Consider the following 21,213-nt stretch of genomic DNA (forward strand, 5'->3'; position numbering starts at 1 on the left):
AACCAACTTCCTGTGACAGTTTTGCATCTTCCAACTGACTTTACCTGTCACAAAGAAAGAAAATGAATTAACAGCACAATTCCTTATTTCTTAATCTGTTTTTGCTAAAATTAAAATAAGCTTGCTTATTTCTGGCAAGAGCATTACTTCTTCATACCAACAGATGGAGATAGCAGTAGAGCTGCAATCTGAGGACAATTCTGCCTCGTGTCAGATGCTTGTTGGCTATATTAGCTCAAGTGGCGGACTTACAAGAAAAGGAATCAACCAAAATCGAATTTAAAAAACCAGGTTTAATAATTATAAGGCAAACAAATAAGATAAAGAAAACAGAATACTAATTGTATCTATTGGGCAACACACTGAACCAGATGAGTATGTTTTCTGGATTCTAGCTATTGTTTTCAGTGATAGCTGGTACAGCATGCGCCTCTGTTTCCCATTTTGTTAAACAAAGATCATACTTTCCAAAAGCATATAGGGATGTTGTAAGGATCCATCAGACAATGCTCATATATTACCTGCACTACGTGAAGAAAGATCTATACACCACTAACCAGAAATCCCACTTTTCCATGTCACTAAAATGTTAAGTCATGTAGAGTTTATATAACCTTACGGATTAATAAACCAGCAGTGCTCTTTATACCAATCTGACAAACACTGAAAGATACCAGCTTTATAGTATAATGTGAAAAAATATTAACACCTTTTCAAAAATGCTCAGCCCTAGAACTAGACTGTTGAAAATACACGAAAATCCACAAAATCTTCCCAAATCTTCAAACAACAAAGGTGATGAGGCAGCTAACAACACTGAGACTTATCTGAGAGGCTTCCCACTGATTTACGTAAAATTTCTCCAGTGTACAATCTTTTACTGCACCCTGCACTTTCTGGTAAAAATCAAGTGCCAGCCTAGGTACCCAAAAAACAAATATCCAAGCCCCTGACCTTTCCATGACGAGTTACCGCTTTTACCAAAGGGTATAAATAATTTTTTTCTCAGATAAAATCTTTGTTACTTATGAGAAACATATTTCAAGGCAGCTTTTCTTAAAAACTGTAATAGAAACTCTTGTTATGAAACAGATGGACAAGCTAAAATGCAGAATAATGAAACAACCCACTTACATTGTAGCAAAAACAAATGAATATTTTCTACTACATTTCAAAAGATTCTCTTTCCAAGCTTTGGAAATTGTTAGGCAGGCCTTATAAACTCAAGTAATTGTGAATTAGTAAAAAGTCATAATTAAAAATATCTTAAAATACAGTTTTATTGCTGTCAAGTAGAGGTTTTCCTCTATGAAGAGAAGCAACTTAGCTGTTAATAGTGAGATTTTAGTGACAAAAAACTGTTAATTTAGGAATAATCTACAACTTGTTAATAAGACAGAATCTTATCTTTAATATTCTTTTTGGATGCTACACCAGTAATTGTATGAGTTGGCTTTGTCTCTACCTTACAAATGTTAAAACACAAATAGTGAAACAGGTTTAGGTTTGTAATGATGTTGTGGAACTGTGCTTAAACATGCTACCATGGTCAGGTAATGATAACTTTCAAATAAACCCTCAATAACAGAAATTTGAGTTAATATTCATTTATTTTTTTAGACAGAATCTCGTTCTGTCACCCAGGCTGGAGAGCAGGGGCGCAATCTCAGCTCACTGCAACCTCTGCCTCCCCGGTTCAAGTGATCCTCCTGCTTCAGCCTCCCAAGTAGCTGGGATTACAGGCACCCGCCACCACAACTGGCTAATATTTGCATTTTTACTAGAGATGGTGTTTCACCATGTTGGCCAGGCTGGTCTTGAACTCCTGACCTCAAGTGATCCACCTGCTTTGGCCTCCCAAAGTGCTGGGATTACAGGTGTGAGTCACCACGCCCAGCTGAAATCTGAGTTAATAAAATTTAACTTTTTGCTTGCACCTTAAATTTTGTGCTATCCATTTTGGAAAGTCCAGCAACAACTTCTGCAAAAACAGAAGTACACTGACTCTACAGGGTTTACCTGTAGTTATAAGGCAAAAAGATAATTCCCATCTGAATGATAGGAACTGGGGCAACTATGGGACTAATAATATCAGAAATTTTATTATCTAAATCTAATTACTGACATGGCTGATAAACTTTCTTCTTAATTTTTCTGGTCCCTTAGCTCTTGTGGAACTTTAAGGTCTCAACCTTTACAGGTAAAGACAACATTTGAACCTAATTCTCTCACATACTTCCTAATACATTCTAAACAAAAACAGCAAATGATTACTATAGCCAAGGGCCATCTTACGGTAACAATTTTTTATAGAAATTTTAACACATCTTTTGAAGGAGAAACTCAATTATTTTGCAACCACTAATGTAATCACTGATTCTGGCAAGGATCATAAATATATGACAAAATCTGTTAGATAAGAGATGGTCACTGAACAAGATATTCTTTGGTTACTGATAACTTTTAATTTCAAAGGTATGTTCATTACCAGCAGACTCTACCTTAATCAAGTGATCAAATTTAACATCACCAATAATCAGGCAGGCTAACCTTTTACGCCTCCTGATATAATGCAACAGGGAAAAAAATCACCTATGCTGTATCTCCAAAAATATTTAATCTGAATCTAATCATGAAACAATCAGATAAATTCAAACTGTGAACCTACAAGACAGCTAACTTTAATGCTGAAAAAAATCAGTATTATGGGAAAAAAACCGGGAAAATTACAGAAGACTAGAGAGACCTGTAAACAAAATGTAAAGTGTTATATTTGATTAGATTTGGGAATCTGAGGAGCAACTGAAGTAGTATATACACGGTTGGTATATTAAATGATTACATTTTATAAATGTTAAATTTCTTGGGTGTGATAAAAATACATTAGCCAGAGAAACAGACACACATAGAGAGAGAAAGCAAATGTGCCAAAATGTTAAGAAGTGGTGAAGACAGAAGGCTATATCTGTGTGTCTATTTTATAACTTTAAACTTTTCTGTGAAACCCTTTCCAGTAGGCCTTTCATTTTCTTTTTGAAGTAAAGATCTATATTTACTGCAGCATTTTTTATTAAGAATTTAAAACATTTTAAAAACTGGTTAGGATTTTTTTTTTTTTTTTTTACAATGCTATGGGGGCAGAAGGAGACCATTATATAGCAATAAACCTCTATTAGCAAACATACAACATTCTCCTATTAACTATATACAGTACTGTAATTTGAAGTAAAAATACCTCACTTTGAAATATAAAAATAGAATGCAGAGGATGTTATCCTCCTAAAGGAGGGTTCTTTTCCACTACTCCATACCACGCAGTGTGGGTTTCTGGCCCTCCCAGCTTCCCGCGTTCCCTGCACCCTGTACTGAGTAAGTTGATCTCCCCAAGTGGTATTCTGTAGCAGAGTCACTGCCAACAGCCCAGGGACACAAAAAGACCAAGGCATTTCAACTCTGGAAGCTTTCTCATTCCCTTAAGATTCTGCTTTTACTGAACATAAAATTGTAATAACTTAAAAGGAGGTAAGAAATTCACTTCCTATGATTTTTAATTTTCATTAAAATTAAAACCATTAACTAATTTGTATTTATTTATTTATTTGAGACAGTCTTGCTCTGTTGCCCAGGCTGGAGTGCAATGGCACAATATCGGCTCACTGCAACCTCCGCCTCCCAGGTTCAGGCAATTCTCCTGGCTCAGCCTCCCTAGTAGCTGGGATTACAGGTGTGCGCCACCACGCCCGGCTAATTTTTTGTATTTTTAGTAGAAACAGGGCTTCACCATGTTAGCCAGGCTGGTCTCGAATTTGTGATCTCAGGTGATCCGCCCACCTGGGCCTCCCAAACTGCTGGGATTACAGGTGTGAGCCACCGCGCCTAGCAAGATGGAAGGATTTTTAAAAGGAAGGAATAAATCAAGAGGTACGGGATATACAGTTACAAAGCACTCATCCATTATCTCATTTAGTCCTTAAAATTCTGAGGAAAAAATCAATTCACCAAGATAATTTGATGTCAAGGCTTAGAGTCAACATAATTCTTAAGAATCTAAGTTGAGGATAATGATGCAAAGTAATTAAGAATATAAACTGAGAGATTTTACAATAATTTAGATGTAAGGTACCATGAGTTAAGGTCAGAGTGTTAACTGGGAAAGAACAATGAAGACAGTGGAGAGACACTTCAAAGCAAAATTTAGAAGGCTAATAAAAATTCAAAAACTTGAAAACCTAGATAAATTAAAGAATGTTGATGCCACTAGAAGTAGGAAATTTGGCATGGTCAACTGGAATGGGGCAAAAATACTAACTTCTACTCTTGTTCACCACTGACCAAAAGCAAATAAACAAACATTAAGCAGATAAACAACCCTAAATCATCCTCTTCAACTTAACATGTCATAGAGAGGAGATACTACTTACTACTAAGTGGTGAGGAAAGATTGTGGTATTACTCAGATAGTCAGGTGAAGTCAATCAACAGTCCACAACCAATGGTGCAATGAGGTATCCAAAGTTCTAGCGTCAAAGACTACACAGATAATTATAGAAGTAAGGCACCAAGACCGTTGAGGGTAAAGTGAAATGTTCCACAGGTGGGAAATGGAATTGAATTATGAGTATAAGGAAGGACTCATGAGAGTTCCCCTACTGTGGATCTACAGGCAAACAGGACAGACAATGCTCTCAAGGATCTTATACCCCACTTTCTACATACAGTATCTCTGGGCTCCACCCTCACTAATACTGTAATATAGGTAACCATTATTAGTTCCTGCTTAGATTTACCCAAGAGACTTCTTACTGGTCTGCAGCCTTTAAAATGGTTCTGCTTCCCTCTAATTTATTCTTTATACCATAGATGGTCTAATATAAGATATAAACATTATAAAAGAGTAGTAAGTGCCAGGACAGGGGAACTAAAGGATGCCATGGAAGTATCTGAGGGGGACAATGAAAGCCAGTCTTTGAAGGTCGAATAATGTTTTGTGGATGAACTAACATTTAAGCTATCATTTCAAAGAATTAGCCAGGGAAAGAAGACAAAGAATTAGAGGAAGAAAGAACAATACGAACAAGACCCAAAAAGCATTAGGAAGAGTGGATTTGAAAGTAGCTCAGCAAGGCAACAGCTTCAAGTTCAAGGAATGAGTGAATTTCAGAGTAGCTCAGCAAGGCAAGAGCTTCAAGTTCAAGGAAAGCTAAGAGTTTATTGTTGTTTTAAAACAATAAAGCTGAAGATGTAAGTAGGAGCAGACAGGCAAGGCCTTGTGAGTGAAATTTAAGAGCTAGGACTTTTCCTGAGACTCATTAGGGAGATAATGAAGCCAATTAGGGGAGTGACATGTACAGATTTTTCACTTAAAGGGTGACAGCTGATGCCAATCAAATGGATGAGTCCTCTAAGGGAGAGTATATTAAGAGAACAAGCAAAGAAATCAATGGTTGACTCCAGGGGAATAAGAAAAATTCTATTTAGAGCAAGCCCCAATAATACTGCAACAAAAATATCAATAATAAATACAAGTATCTCTTGTGACTCTATTCAATCTTAGTTCAAATAGTGAGAGCTCTGATAGCAAAGCTTACTGTGTCATGAAAATTTTTCTGGCTTCTGAGCTCAGATAACAAGAGTTTAGGTAACAACAGATACCTGGTACCTCAAGCCTTTATCACTCATCCATTCGTTTATTTAGAGACAGGGTCTCCCTCTTGCTCAAGCTGGAGTGCCGTGGTGTGATCTCAGCTCACTGCAACCTCCACCTCCTGGGCTCAAGCCATCCTCCCACGTAAACCTCCCGAGTAGCTAGGACTAAAGGGTGCATGCCACCATGCCCGACTAATTTTTGTAGAGATGGGTTTTTGCTATATTGCCCAGGCTGGTCTTGAACTCCCGGGCTCAAGTGATCCGCCTGTCTCGGCCTCTCAAAGTGCTGGGATTACAACAGTGCTGCGCGAGCCACTATGCCTGGCCCCTATTTTTAAAGATGTTTTATTGGAAATAATTTTACAATTGGAGAAAAGTTGCAAAAATAGCACAGACATCCTGTATATACCTCATCCAACTTCCCCTTATAACATGTTACATAGTTATAGTACAATTACTGATATCAGAAAATTATAACACTATTAACTAATACTACAGACCTTATTTAGATTCCTTAAGCAAATGTCACCAGTTTCATGATTAGATTAGGCATTTTTGGCAGAGACACCATGGAAGTGAAATTGTGCCCTTTCAGTACATTAGGGAACACATGACATTGGCGTGTCTCAGATTACTACTGATTTCTACTTTACTTGGTTAAGGGGGTATCTGCCATTTCCCCCCACCTGCTGCCCCATAGTTACCATTTTTCTCTTTGTAATTCACATCTTGTGGGGAGATATTTTGTGACCTTGAAAATATCCTGCTTTTCATCACAAATTCTCCCATTGAGTATCCACTGATAGTTCTTGCATGCAATATTTATTACAGTGTTGTCTGCCTAATGATGGTTTTTATTTCTCTCTTTTCATCTATGCTAACTGGAATTCCATGTAAGAAAGAGCTGTCCTTCCTATCCCTCCCATCTATCTTATCTACCTAAATGCCTGTACATGTGTTTTATTTTGTGGGTTATAATCTAATATTATCATTATTTTGTTTCTCAAATTATCCCAGTTTGGGCCATTGGGAGTTCCACCAGATTGGCTCCTGTTGTCCTTTCAACATGCTTTCATCGTTTTTTGAATTACTTTCTGGCACCACATGATGTTCCAGGCACATCTTGTATTATTCTTGCCCCCAGACTCAACCATTTTTCCAAGGACCCATGGTTCCCTTTACTGGAGAATGGCATTTAAAGAAGATCTGAACACTAATGTGCTTACTAGGGTATCATTCCTCTGGCTCTCTCAGGACAGAGCTCGGGAATATGTGTATGTACAGTATACACATATTCACACATCTGTATTATGTATTTTTGTATTCATACATCATACGTATATTAAAAACCATGACTTCATATGGATACCTCAAACTCCAGTCAATGAACATAGCGTTAATTCTAGCCTACTCCTATCTTAATCTGTAACTTCTTTAGACAACAATGAGAAGTCTGACTTTCATTATCTACAATATATTCACTTATTTTTAAAACTTTACACAAAAGGCAGTTTCATAATACCTAAGTGATACCTCTGTGAGAAACACATTTACTACTTACAATATTTGTTTTTTGTCTTGTGTTTAGCTTTAGAATGCCTAATCAAAATACAGTTTTCCAAAGTTACTTAGTTCTTTTCTTCCCCACTCAAGTCAGTGTTACTCATTGACTTCATAATCAAGTTAATATTGTTCATCTGTTAGTGCTTGCATTACATTTTGGGCTCCTTTCTCCATACCTGCCAATATCCAAGTTGATTTCTGTTATTTCTGAAGACTATGTAAAAAATTACCAGGGTTCTGAGAGTCAAAGTCATATAAAAAATTACAGTCAGAGAAGTGCTGCTCCCTATCCCTACTATCTTATTCCCATTACTCCCAATCTTTCTATACCATTCTCATGCATTCCCTGTAAGAAACTAGTTTCACTAGTTTCTAGTTTATCATTCTGGTATTTCTTTTGCACAATAAGTTGACATCTGTGCCTGTATTTCCCTGCTTCATAAAGAGTAGCATATTATAGATACTCTTCATACTTTATTCCCTTAATTGCACTGCAAGTAGTTCAGAGATTTTCCTCATTCTTTCTTACAGTGACACAGTACTACTCCATTGTGCGGCTGTACCATCATTTATTCAATCATTCTCCTGAATGGGTATTTAGGCTACTTGCAATATTTCGTAATTACAAACACTCCTAAAATGGATACACTTCTTTAGAGAAGATTCCTAGAATTGGGATTGTTGGGTCAAAAGATAACTGCATATGTCAATTTATTAGGCACTGCTCTCCAGAAAAAGGGCTATGCCAGTGTGCACTTTTACCAGCAGTATAGGAAAGTGCCTCGCAACAAAATTAGCTGACATTCTTTTTAGTTTTCACTAATCTGACAGACGAGAAATGGTGTCTCAGTGCTGTTTTACTTTTTTTTTTTTTTTTTGAGATGAAGTTTCGCTCTTGTTGCCCAGGCTGGAGTACAATGGCGCAATCTCAGCTCGCCATAATTTCTGCCTCCCGAGTTCAAGCGGTTCTCCTGCCTCAGCCTCCTAAGTAGATGGGATTACAGGCACCTGCCACAACGACTGGCTAATTTTTGTATTTTTAGTAGAGATGAGGTTTCTCCATGTTGGTCAGGCTGCTCTCGAACTCTCGACCTCGGGTGATCCACCCACCTTGGCCTCTCCAAGTGTTGGGATTACAGGTGTGAGCTTATTTCTCCGTATGAACTTAAAACTTTTTATGTGCTTAAGGCCCAGTTTTCATTGTTTGTGAGTTGTCCATCTATGTATTTTCCCCATTTTTTCTATCAGGTCTTTGGTCCTTTGTTGCTCAGGTTTTTTTTTTTTTTTTTGGTTATTTAATTATTAAGAGTTCTTTATATATCAGGGATATGGCTTTTCAGCCTTTTGGCTAAAATCAAGTGTAGTATATTACTGCTATAAGCCTTTTGGCTAAGGTATATGTAGAAAAAATTTTCTTCAAGTGTGTCAGTTTGGTTTTTTGACTTTTTTTCATGTTGGTTTTTGCCATGTAAAATTTTCTTATTTTTATGTAGATGTGTTTGTCAATCTTTGGTTGTCTCTGCATTTTGAATCATAGCCCAAAAGCCTTTTTCATTCACAAAGGTTAAAGAAGAAAACATGGGTTTTCTTATATGGTCTTTTTTTCTCTCTCTTTAAACATTTAGATCCTTAACCTGTTTGGAGGGGTTTTTTTTTTTGGTAACAGCTAATTATTGGATATAATTTATATAGCATACATTCATCCATTTAATTTCATTCGGTGTCTTGTTCAGTGGCTTTTAGCATATTCATACAGTTGTGTAGCCATCACAATAAATTTAAGAACATTTTCACTATTCCAATGAGAAACTACTATACCTTTTATCAGTCACCCCTCTTTAAACCAAACTCACTTAGCCCCCAGCAACCACTAATCTACTTTCTCACTTCACAGATTTGCCCTTCATTGACATTTCATATAAATGAAATCATACAATCTGTGGTCTTTTGTGACTGCTTTATTTCACTTAGTATAATGTTTTCAAGTTTCACCCACATTGTAGCATGTATCACAGCTTTTCTTTTTATTGCTGTATTATGTTTCACTGTATGGACATACCACAGCACACTCTGCTTATCCAATTATCAGTTAATACACATATGAGTTTGAATTTTTTGGCTGTTATGAATAATGCTATGAACACTTGTGTATATGTTGTGTTTATTCTTATACATGGCACAAGATGTATAATACACAAGATGTATCTAATGTTATTTCTTTCTAAATATCTCAGTACTATTTATTCAGTGGTATCATTTATTATCTGGGACATTCAGATATCTGGGTACCATTTATTAAAAAGCCAATTTCTACCTTCTATCCCTTTTTTTTTTTTTTTTTTTGATACGGAGTCTCGCTCTGTCGCCCAGGCTGGAGTGCAGTGGCCGGATCTCAGCTCACTGCAAGCTCCGCCTCCCAGGTCTACGCCATTCTCCTGCCTCAGCCTCCCCAGTAGCTGGGACTACAGGCGCCCGCCACCTCGCCCGGCTAGTTTTTTGTATTTTTTTAGTAGAGACGGGGTTTCACCGTGTTAGCCAGGCTAGTCTCGATCTCCTGACCTCGTGATCTGCCCGTCTCGGCCTCCCAAAGTGCTGGGATTACAGGCTTGAGCCACCGCGCCCGGCCACTTTTTTTTTTTTTTTTGAGACAGGGTCTCACTCCGTCACCCAGGCTGGAGTGCAGTGACACTATCATGGCACACTACTGTCTTGGATGTCCTGGGTTCAAGCGATCGTCCCATCTCTTGGCCTCCTGTGAAGCCACCATGCCTGCTAATTTTTGTAGTCAGGGTTTCGCCATGTTGACCAGCGTGGTCTCAAACTCCTGGGCTCAAGTGATTCGCCTGCCTTGTCCTCCCAATGTGCTAGGATTACAGATGTGAGCCACTGAATCCAGTCCAAGATACCATTTTTATTATTTCCACTTGTACCTGTGTCTGTTTCTGGGCTTTCTATTCTACTGCTCTATTTATTTATTCATGTGATAGCAGCACACAGATTTAATTATAGAAGCTTTATAGTATACGTTTTAATGTCTCTTAGAGCTAGTCCCACCAACAGTTTCTCTTTTCTAGTTTCTTCCTGTCTATTCTTGTATATTTGTTTTCCCATAAGACTTAGTATCAACTTGTCTAACTTAAAAAAAAAAAAAAGGCTTCTTGGTGTTATTACTGAGAATGCATTAATTTCAGAAATCAAGGAGAACTGACATCTTTACAATGAGGAGCCATCCTATTCAAATCTACTTTTATGACTTAAGTTTTGAATAAGTTTCTTCCTGTATGCTCTGTCCATTTTTATGTTTAATAAGCATTTAATCTTTGTTGTTATTGTAAGTGGAGTTTTCTCTACCATTATGAATGAATACTAACTGGCTACTGTCTGTATATAAGAGTCTATTGATTTTTTAAGTTAATTTTATTGAATTCTTTTATCATTTGGATTAATTTTACCAGTGATCCCCCATAGTTTTCCAACCATACTACAGGTTGACTATCCCTTATCAAAAATATTTGGGTTGGGCGGGGCATGGTGGCTCATGCCTGTAAATCCTAGCACTTTGGGAGGCCAGGTGGGTGGATCACTTGAGGTCAAAGTTCAAGACTAGCGGGGCCAACATGGTGAAACCTTGTCTCTACTAAAAATACAAAAATATCCAGGTATGGGGATGGACACCTGTAATCCCAGCTATTTTGGAGGCTGAGGCAGGAGAACTGGTTGAACCTGGGAGGTCAAGGTTGCAGTGAGCCAAGATCACGCCATTGCACTCCAGTCAAAACCAAAAAAGTTTGGGTCGAGATATTTCGAATTTTTTTGCATTTAGGAATTTCTTCATTATTTTCATTGCGGCCTTAATCCAAAATCTGAAATGCTTCAATAAACATTTACTTTGTGCATCATATGACTGCTTAAAAAGTTTTGAATTTTGGAGCCTTTCAGATTAGGAATACTCAACCCGTATTATATAATCTGCAGAGATGGCCTTTCTTCTTTACCCATTCTTATGCCTCTAATCGATGTATCTAACTATATTGGTTAATACCTCTATTATAATGTTGAACAGCATTAAGATAGTGCACATTTGCCTTGTATAATGCACATTTGCCTTGTTTCTGTATATTGTGGAAATACTTCCAGTATTTCCCATTATATATAAGACTCCTGGCTTTAGGACTAAGATATATAAATTTCATCATTTCAAAAATGTATCCCACAATCCCTATTTGAGTGAGAGAGAGAGAGAGAGAGAGAGAGAGAGAGAGAACGAGCACAAAATGGGTGGATCTTGTTGAAGGCTCCTTCAGCACCTATGGAAATAATGAGTTTTCCTCACAAATCTATCAATAGGGAGTATGCTAATGAGTATCCTAGTATTAAGCCAGTCCTGCATCCCTGAAATAAATCTCACATGGTCATGGTATATCACTTCATAATGATAATATTTAATTTAGTATTTCTACATCAATATTCTTATGCGATGCTGATTTATAGCTTTCTTCAATGCTGTTCTTACCAGGTTTAAGTATCAATAGTATATTTGTTTCACAGAAATTCAGAAGCTTTCCAGCATTTCCAGTGCTCAGGAACAATTTATGCAGCAGTGGGACTATCTGGTCTCTGAAGGTCTGATAGAATTGCTTGGTGAAACCATTCAGGTCTAATGCTTTTTGGTGGGATAGTTTAGTAGTATTCTTTCTTTTATGGAAATTAGTCTGTCCAACTTCTTTAACTCCATGTTGGTAATCTGCATTTCCCTAGAAAATTACTCATTTCATCTAGGTTTCCAAATAACTGCAGTGAGGTCTGCTAAGTAGTCTCTTGTGATTTTAAAATTTTTAAAAAATTTTTAGTGGTTATTTACCACTTTCTTATCTTATATGTTTTACTCCTTTCCTTTACATGATTAAGTTAACTAACCGTTTGTCTATTTTCATAATTTAAAACTTTCAGAATACAGATTTATTAGGTCTTGTTTTTCTATTCCCTACCTCATTAATTTCTGCTTTTATCTTTATTATTTCCTTCTAGGCATGCTGTTTAGGTTTACTTTGTTTTCCTAAATTTTGTTTTGAGCTCAAAATTTAATTCATTTATGTTCATTTTTTCAGATAAATGTGTTTACTGCTATAATTTTTTTTTTATTAAAGCACCATATTATTGGGATGTTTTACAAGATTCCTATTTTAATAGTGCCCTCTTCTGTCAGTATAGCAAAGTCCTGCCAATTATTTGTTTTGTTGTGAGGGGAACAGTTGGCTATGAATTCTGTAACTTAACTTTGTGGTTCTCTTTGTTTTGCTGCATTCTGAATCTCCTCCTTTGCTTTATTACCTTTTCACCACTCAACTGCCAAAGGGTGCTTCTCCTCTACTTATGTACCTTCTTTTTCTCCCCTAGAAGCTATGCACTTTGAAGACTGCCTCTTCAGATTGTATGTATTTTTCTTTTGATTTTTCAGGCAGAGTCTTGCTCTGTCACCCAGGCTAGAGTGCAGTGGCGTGATCTCGGCTCACTGCAAACTCTGCCTCCCAGGTTCAAGCAATTCTCCTGCCTCAGCCTCCCGAGTAGCTAGGATTACAGGCGCCCACCACTGCGCCCAGCTAAGTTTTGCATTTTTCAGTAGAGATGGGGTTTCACCATCTTGGCCAGGCTGGTCTTGAACTCCTGACCTCACGATTCACCTGCCTCGGCCTCCCAAGATTATGTATTTTTAAGTCCCTCCGCTGTAATCCCTACTCTTACTCTATTTGGATACCTTAAAAAAAAAAAAAAAGAATTTTCAGACTTAGGGTAGACTTTTTCTGGCTGAACATTTAGATAACGTTAAGATTCCCTCTCCGTTTTGTCTCCATTTTTCTTTGCCTATGCTTGCCACAAAGTCTTGTGGCAGGCAGGAGATGAACGGGAGTATGAGAGATCACATGCCAGGATCTGCTGAGTGCTCTCTTTTTAGTTACAGTAATACTGAATTCTTAGACTCTCTTCAAGTTATGCTGTCTTCAAATTCTGTATAGATTTTTTTCCTTCCTATTCTATATTTATTTGAAGGAAAATTGGGAGGCAGTAGATCCATGACCACTACTGTCTTTAGTTATTTGGAAGTCCTCCTTGAAAATTTTCTTTTGGTAACAGCTTATCGACATACAAACGACATGTCATATAACTGCCCATTTAAAGTGTATAATTCCATACTTTTTAGTATACTCATAGTTATGTAACAATCACAATCAATTTTAGAATATTTTCATCATCCCATAGAGCAACTGCCCTCTTTAGCTATTGCCTCCTGATTCCTCCATTCCCCATCCAGACCGAGACAACCACTAATCTACTATCTCTATAGATTTACCTATTCTAGCCATTTTATATAAATGGTATCATACAATATATGGTCTTTTGTGGCTGACTTCCTTCACTTAGCACAGTGATATCGAGAGTCATCCATGCTGTAGGATTTATCAGCAATTCATTCTTTATCGTGAAAATAATATTCCATTTTATGGATATGCCACATTTTGTTTATCCATTTGTCAGCTGATAACATTTGGCTTGTTTCCATCTATTGATTATTATAAATATGCTGCTATGAACATTCATGTACTATCCAAATTTTTGTGAGAACACGTTTTCATTTCTCTTGGCTATATATCTGGGTTGACTTGTTGGGTAAAATGACAACTCTGTTTCCCCAGCAATTTTGTACAATTTAACATTCCCAACAACAACGTAGGACGGTCCAATTTCTGCACATCCTTACCAATTCTTATGTGTTTTATTTTATTATAGTCATCCTAGTGGGTATGAAGTCATATCTCATTGTGGTTTTGATTTCAATTTTGGTTTTGATTTACATTTTCTTGATGGCTAAAATGTTGAGTATCTTTCCATGTGCTTATTGGCCTTATGTGTATCTTCTCTGGGAAAATATCTATTCATATCACTTGCCCCTTTTAAATTGGGTTATGTGTCTTTACTACTGAGTCATAAGAGCTTCTCATGTATTCTGTATACAAGTCCTTTTTCATTTTTTAAAATTTTGCAGGCTGGGGCCAGGCGCAGTGGCTCATGCCTGTAATCCCAGCACTTTGGGAGGCCAAGGCGGTGGGTCACTTGAGGTCAGGAGTTTAAGACCAGCCTGGCTAACATGGTAAAACTCTGTCTCTCCAAAAAAAAAAAAAAAAAAAAAATTAGCCGGGTGTGGTGGTGTGCCTGTAATCCCAGCTACCTGGGAGGCCAAGGCAGGAGAATTGTTTGAACCTGGGAGGTGGAGGTTGCAGTGAGCTGAGACGGCACCACTGCACGCCAGCCTGGATGATGAAGTGAGACTGTGTCTCAAAATAAATACAATAAATTAAAATAAAATTGTGCAGGCCAAGTGTAGTGGCTCACGCCTATAATTCTAGCACTCTGGGAAGCCAAGGTGGGTAGATCGCTTGAGTCCAGGAGTTCGAGACTAGCCTAGGCAGCATGGTGAAACCCCATTTCTACAAAACATACAAAAATTAGCTGATATGGTGGAGCTCCATTGGGGGCTGAGGTGAAAGGATTGCTTGAGCCCCAGAGGTAGAGGCTGCAGTGAGCTGTGATTGTGCCACTGCACTCTGCCTGGGCCACAGAGTGAGACCCTGTCTTAAAAAAAATAAATAAAATTAGGCTGGGTTCAGTGGCTCACGTCTGTAATCCTAGCACTCTGGGAGGCTGAGGCAGGTGAACTGCCTGAGCTCAGGAGTTCGAGACCAGCCTGGGCAACATGGCGAAACTCGGTCTCTACTAAAATACAAAAAATTAGCTGGGTGTGGCAGTGTGTGCCTGTAGTCCCAGCTACTCAGGAGGCTGAGGGAGGAGAATTGGTTGAACCAGGGAGGTGGAGGTTGCAGTGAGCTGAGATTGCGCCACTGCACTCCAGCCTGGATGACAGAGCAAGACTCCGTCTCTAATAAATAAATAAATAAATAATAAAAAATAATAACAAAATAAAATTTTGCTAGTAAATATCCTGTAAATCTTTTATCAGATACATAGTTTGCGAATATTTTCTTCCATCTGTGAAAATATTTCACTTTCTTGATGGCATCCTATAAAATATATAACTTTTTAATTTGGTGAAATCCAGTTTATCTGAAATTGACATACTTGAAAAACATTTTTCAACAAACATTGTATATTCCTCATTAACTAAAAAAATATGTTGCAACTCCAGGAATTTCTGGCAGTATAGGCATGTTTTAAAAAGCACTGTATAGTTATTTTTGGCCTCAAGAATAGTAAATCAAAAATGCTAATAAGTATATTGACTTTTCTGACGGGTCGAAATGCAATTTTTGATCAAGTCATTGCCTAAATGAGTCTTCCTACCATTAGGCTACAACACACATGTTGAAAATACCTTTGTGACACTTTAGGCTAGATGATATTTTTAAAAAGAAAATAGTTTTAAAATTAAGACAATAAAGCTAACTAAAAGAGCAAAGGACCTGAAACAATAAAACTGTACATTTGATGGTATGTAAGAGCAACAAGGACTTCGTCAATACTGGCAAGAAGCTTTATTACACATAATCTCTACAACGAAGTCTGTGAATTACTTAATTTCTATCTTCTTGTGCTCATTTCTACAATTCTGGGAGAATTAATTTTTATCCTAGGCCCGCAGTTGTAAAGGGGAACTGATTCTAGCATTAGGTTTAGGATGCATAATGCAATCAATAATTTTTTTTTTCCAAAAAAGTTTTCCTTTCCCTTTGAATATATAAACCAGTTTTCCCTCCTCTTTTTAGCTGCTAAGTTACATAAAATAGTTTCTTGAGAGGCTGACGGTAATTGTGACACAGTCATCTAATCACTAACAGAAATCAAATGAAAGATTTTTTTTTTTTTGCAAGTACATGGGCCACAAAGTAGAAGGCAGTATTTGCTTATGTATTCCTACAGTATACAGACACATCATTACACATGGAAGATAACACTTTAGACAATACTTTACTACCCTATATGACATTTAACACTGAGATCATTTAACTTGTATAGCAAATAATGAAAGGTCAGAGAATTATTCTAGATGCAGTTGGTGGAACACAAGCTTAAGTGGCAGAAAATAAGAATAATTTAGCTGTTTAAAATTCCTCATCTCAAATACCCTAGTAAATAAAAGATATGTTTATAATCAATAGTTAATTCAAAATCATCAGCTGAGGAAATAGATTTTTCTATTTATTGAATGAAAACAACAAATGGATCAAGAGTTAACACTTAAAAAGAGCTTACTGGCCAGGCGTGGTGGCTCACACCTGTAACCCCAGCACTGTAGGAGGCCAAGGCAGGCAGATCACGAGGTCAAGAGATCGAGACCATCCTGGCTAACACGGTGAAACCCAGTCTCTACTAAAAATACAAAAAATTAGTGAGGCATGGTGGCGGATGCCTGTAGTCCCAGCTACTCGGGAGGCTGAGGCAGGAGAACGGCGTGAACCCGGGAGGCGGAGCTTGCAGTGAGCTGAGATTGCGCCACTGCACTCCAGCCTGGGCGACAGAACGAGACTCCCTCTCGATAAATAAATAAATAAATAAATAAATAAGAGCTTACGATATGAAAGGTATGTTCTAAGCATTCCCTGTGAGGCAAGTTGTACTAACATCCTTATCTCTGAGTTGGGAACAGATAGGTTAAGTAAATTGTTTAAGGTCACACAACTAGTGAGTGGTAGAGTCTAGTATCTGAAGTGAGCGGTCTGGCTCTATAATCCGTGTGCTTACCTACTTTGATATGCCACCTATTTCTCTGTGATTATGAATTTTTTTTTTTTTTTGAGATGGACTCTTATTCTGTTGCCCAGGCTAGAGTGCAGTGGCATAATCTTGGCTCACTGCAACCTCTGCCTCCCAGGTTCAAGTGATTCTCCTGCCTCAGCCTCCCAAGTAGCTGGGACGACAGGCATGCGCCACCATGCCTGGCTAATTTTTGTATTTTTAGTAGAGATGGGGTTTCACTATGTTGTCCAGGCTGGTCTTGAACTCCTGACCTTGTGATTCACCCGCCTCGGCCTCCCAAAGTGCTGGGATTACAAGCATGAGCTGCCGTGCCCAGTAGTAATTGTGGAATTTTAAAAAATCTTCTATATTCTTAATAGTTTTAACTGACAAACATCACCATCTACTCTGATTTATTCCTACAGAGTCGGGCAAATCTAGCCCATGTACTCCAGAGTATTAAACCAGTGAAACTTAAATAGGCTACAGTAAAAACTGCAGGACTTTGTAAGTGATTGGACTGGAGGAGATAAAGGAGATATGATGCCCAAGTTTCTGGTTTGAGGGACTGGGTATACAGAGTGAGAATTAAGATCAGGATTTCCTGAGATGGGGGTGGGGGAGGAGGAAGTCTTCCCTTCACTGTCCTTTTACATATTCTTTGACTTTTAGGGCAGTGAAATCTCAAGACTGAGTGGTTGGACCTCATCCACTTGAGTCTGTTTCCCTTACTGGCCAAGTGACAACTCCTTATCCCTTTCTTCCGAGAGGTCACCAATACGCCCTATGAATAGAATTGTTTTTTAAATGAAAAACTGTTTTTTTAAAAAAAATACTGTTAAACTTGTATGAATACTGAACTCCATCTCAAAGGTTAAAAAAACTGTCACTAGGCCAGGCACAGGGGCTCACGCCTGTAATTCCAGCACTTTGAGAGGCCAAGGTGGGTAGATCACCTGAGGTCAGGAGTTCAAGACCAGCCTGGCCAACATGGTGAAACCCTGTCTCTACTAAAAATACAAAAAATTAGCCGGGTGTAGTGACAGACGCCTGTAATACCAGCTACTTGGGAGGCTGACGCAGGAGAACCACTTGAACCCGGGCGGCGGAGCTTGCAGTGAGCCAAGATCACGCCACTGAATTCCAGCCTGGGCGGCAGAGCGAGACTCCATCTCAAAAAAACAAAAACAAAAACAAAAAGACAAGCAAACGAACAAAAAAAACCTGTGGCCAGGTGCACTGGCTCACTCCTGTAATCCCAGCACTTTGGGAGGCCAAGGTGGCGGATCACTTAAGCCCAGGAGTTTGAGACCAGCCTGGGCAACACGGTGAAACCCCATATCTACAAAAAATTAGTGGACATGATGGCATGTGCTTATAGTCCCAGCTACCCGGGAGGCTGAGGTGGGAGAATCACCTGAGTCTGGGGAAGTTGAGGCTGCAGCGAGGCGTGATTGAGCCACTGCACTTCATTCAGCCTGGGTTATAGAGTAAGGCCCTGTCACAAACAAACAAAAACAAAAAAACACAAAAATGTGGCCAGGCATGGTGGTTCAGGCCTGTAATCTCAGCACTCTGGGAGGCCAAGGCAGGAGGATCCCTTGAGACCAGGAGTTCAAGACCAGCCTGGTCAAAAGAGTAAGATCCTGTCTCTCCCCCCAACAAAAAAAAAACACAACAAAAAACAAAAAGCCAGGTGTGATACACGCCTGTAGTCCCAGTTACCTGGGAGTCTGAGGTGCGAGAATCACCTGAGCCCAGGAATTTGAGGTTGTAGTGAGCTATGACTGTGCCTCTGCACTCCAGCCTGGGCAACAGAGTGAGACCTTGTCGCTAAAAAAATAAAAAACAAAAAAAAAAAGGTAAAAAATAGAAAAACTAGCTCCAGAAAAATCCTGAAATGAGAACAGTAGATGACTGTTGGGCATGGTTTACCCTTTCGATGAAAAAAACCTGTTAGTTTAAATATTTAATTAAAGATTTTAAAATTTTACTTTACTTTTTTAAAGGGAAGATAAAAGAGATGCATCTTGATATACTCTAGGATACTAAGCTCTAGAGGTGAACAGGTGAAATACTCAGATATACCATTCTCACCAGAATACTGGTCAAGCAGTAAACCCCTAGTCCCCTTCCCCACATTGGTAAAAGGTCACAGTTTGGGAGTGAAAAGTAAAGCTTATGAGTGTACGTGTATGCATATACATAATGTACTCATTCATCTTTGGGAAAAATCAAGTTACTATCTATATATATGACTCAAGAAATTAACAGTACCCAAAGTACCTGGGTGTGTAATTCCAAGGAATAAGTACTAATTAATTATATTGGGCTCTAACTGGATGAAGTGTATAAAGAGAAGCAGGATTGTTAGGAGACAGCAGAGACTACCTGTCTATGGGCTGCAGACTGGTAGGATACTGCTCAGTTACTGCAAAAAATTCATACATTCATCTGTATCCCAAGCACTATTACAGATACTTTTGAAATTAAAAACAAATTCTTTCACACTTGAAAAAGCTGAGAACTTGACCACAAAGACAAGTAGTAGAGCCAGTAGTGCCAATACCAGCAAGGTAGAAAGCATCTTGCTGGGGTTTACATTTTTTTTTCTGAGACGGAGTCCCGCTCTGTCGCCCAGGCTGAAGTGCAATGGCAATATCTCGGCTCAGTGCAACCTCTGCCTCCCGCGTTCAAGTAATTCTTCCGCCCCAGCCTGCTGAGTAGCTGGGATTACAGGTACCCGCCATCATGTTGGCTAATCTTCCTATTTTTGTAGAGACGGGGTTTCACCAAGCTGGCCAGGCTGGTCTTGAACTCCTGAACTCAGGTGATCTGCCCGCCTTGGCCTCCCAAAGTGCTGGGATTACAGGCATGAGCCACCATGCTGGGCTTACAGTTTTGATCATTTCCTTCCCTAGGACCATCCAAACAACTAACAAACCTTAATCTGAACCTCTTGCTCACCAAACAGCCTTCTAATTAATAGTCTGGATTTCCATGCAGATTAACCTGAAGAAGAAAATATACTGGTAATGCTGACAGAAGCACTACTCAACTTTCACAGTAAATTAATAATCTGGCATTCGGATTTATTCAGTCTCTGCAAACATCATTAGCATATATAACCTGAGCTTATTTTATGTGAATCTACAAAAACAAAATTTCTGAGTTCTCAAAGTTGAGGCCACAAGCACTGTATTTCAGTAATGTAAACGATGCCTTGTAAGATCTCTGGGTAGTACCACTCTTACTCCCTAACTTATCCCCTTTCACATAAAGACGCTATGTAAGATAGTACAAAGAGTTTTACAAATATTCTGGATTAGCATTACAAAACAATTGCCAAGTTTTTTTTAAAGAAAAAAATCCCCCTGCTTCCCCCCCAAAACCAAGGGTGTGTCTAGCTCAGGGAAGGTAGAAGTTGTTCAGGGTAGACAATCAGATAAAATAAGATGCAAATACAATATATAAATCATAAGTTACTTATTTTTAAAAAAGTTTTCAATTTTACTATACATATATCTGAAGTTAAGTTTCAAATGTATCTGTTGGGAGAAAAGCTGAGTGTTGGGAGAGACGCTGAGGCAGGGCTTGCCTGTTGGCTAGATTTGCTGGCTCCTTGCTTCTAGCACTCCCATTATCTCAAGTAGCCCTATGTTTCCCATTCACTTGATACACCGTTTCCTTTCAACCCCCACATCTCACCACCTGTTTCTTTCTTTGATCACCAATAAACAGCATAGGCTCCCAGAGCTCAGGGCCTTCACAGCCTCCACACTAGCCATGGCCCCCTGGTCCCACTTTCTCTCTCAAACTGTCTTTTTCTCATTCCTTTGACTCCACCAACTCATCGCCCCCAAGACCTGGTGTTGGGTCTGATCACCCCAACATGTATCTTTTTATTGTACAAGGCAGTGATTTAGTTTCTTATTGTTGAAACTGCAAAAAAAAAAAAAAAAGAAAGAAAAAGAAAAAGAAAAAAATCAAGTCTGGCTGTGAGCAGTAATTTCTACTAATTAAAATTTAATAATTACTATTAAGTTATATTTTTAATTTTGCAAGTAAAGAAGAAAAAGATGAACATACCTGAGAGAAACAGCCAAAGAAATGAACAGGTAGTCCAAGGCAAAGAAATGAAAGATTTTTGATTGAAGAAAAGCAATTTTTAAAAAAGCAGCATTTTTGAACTAGATCCAATGGCACGTGCCTATAGTCCCAGTTACTTAGGAGGCTATGGCAGAAGGATTCCTTGAG

At 38.4% G+C, this 21,213-nt stretch overlaps 1 protein-coding gene across 2 annotated transcripts in view; it reads right to left on the bottom strand.

Moving 5' to 3' along the window:
• R3HDM1 (R3H domain containing 1) overlaps positions 1-21,213 on the bottom strand; it is a 201,970-nt gene that overhangs the window by 146,756 nt on the left and 34,001 nt on the right. The window lies entirely within an intron of this gene.

The sequence above is a fragment of the Mandrillus leucophaeus genome, unplaced genomic scaffold (genome assembly GCF_000951045.1).
Source record: "Mandrillus leucophaeus isolate KB7577 unplaced genomic scaffold, Mleu.le_1.0 Scaffold94, whole genome shotgun sequence".
NCBI classification, from domain to species: Eukaryota; Metazoa; Chordata; class Mammalia; order Primates; family Cercopithecidae; genus Mandrillus; species Mandrillus leucophaeus.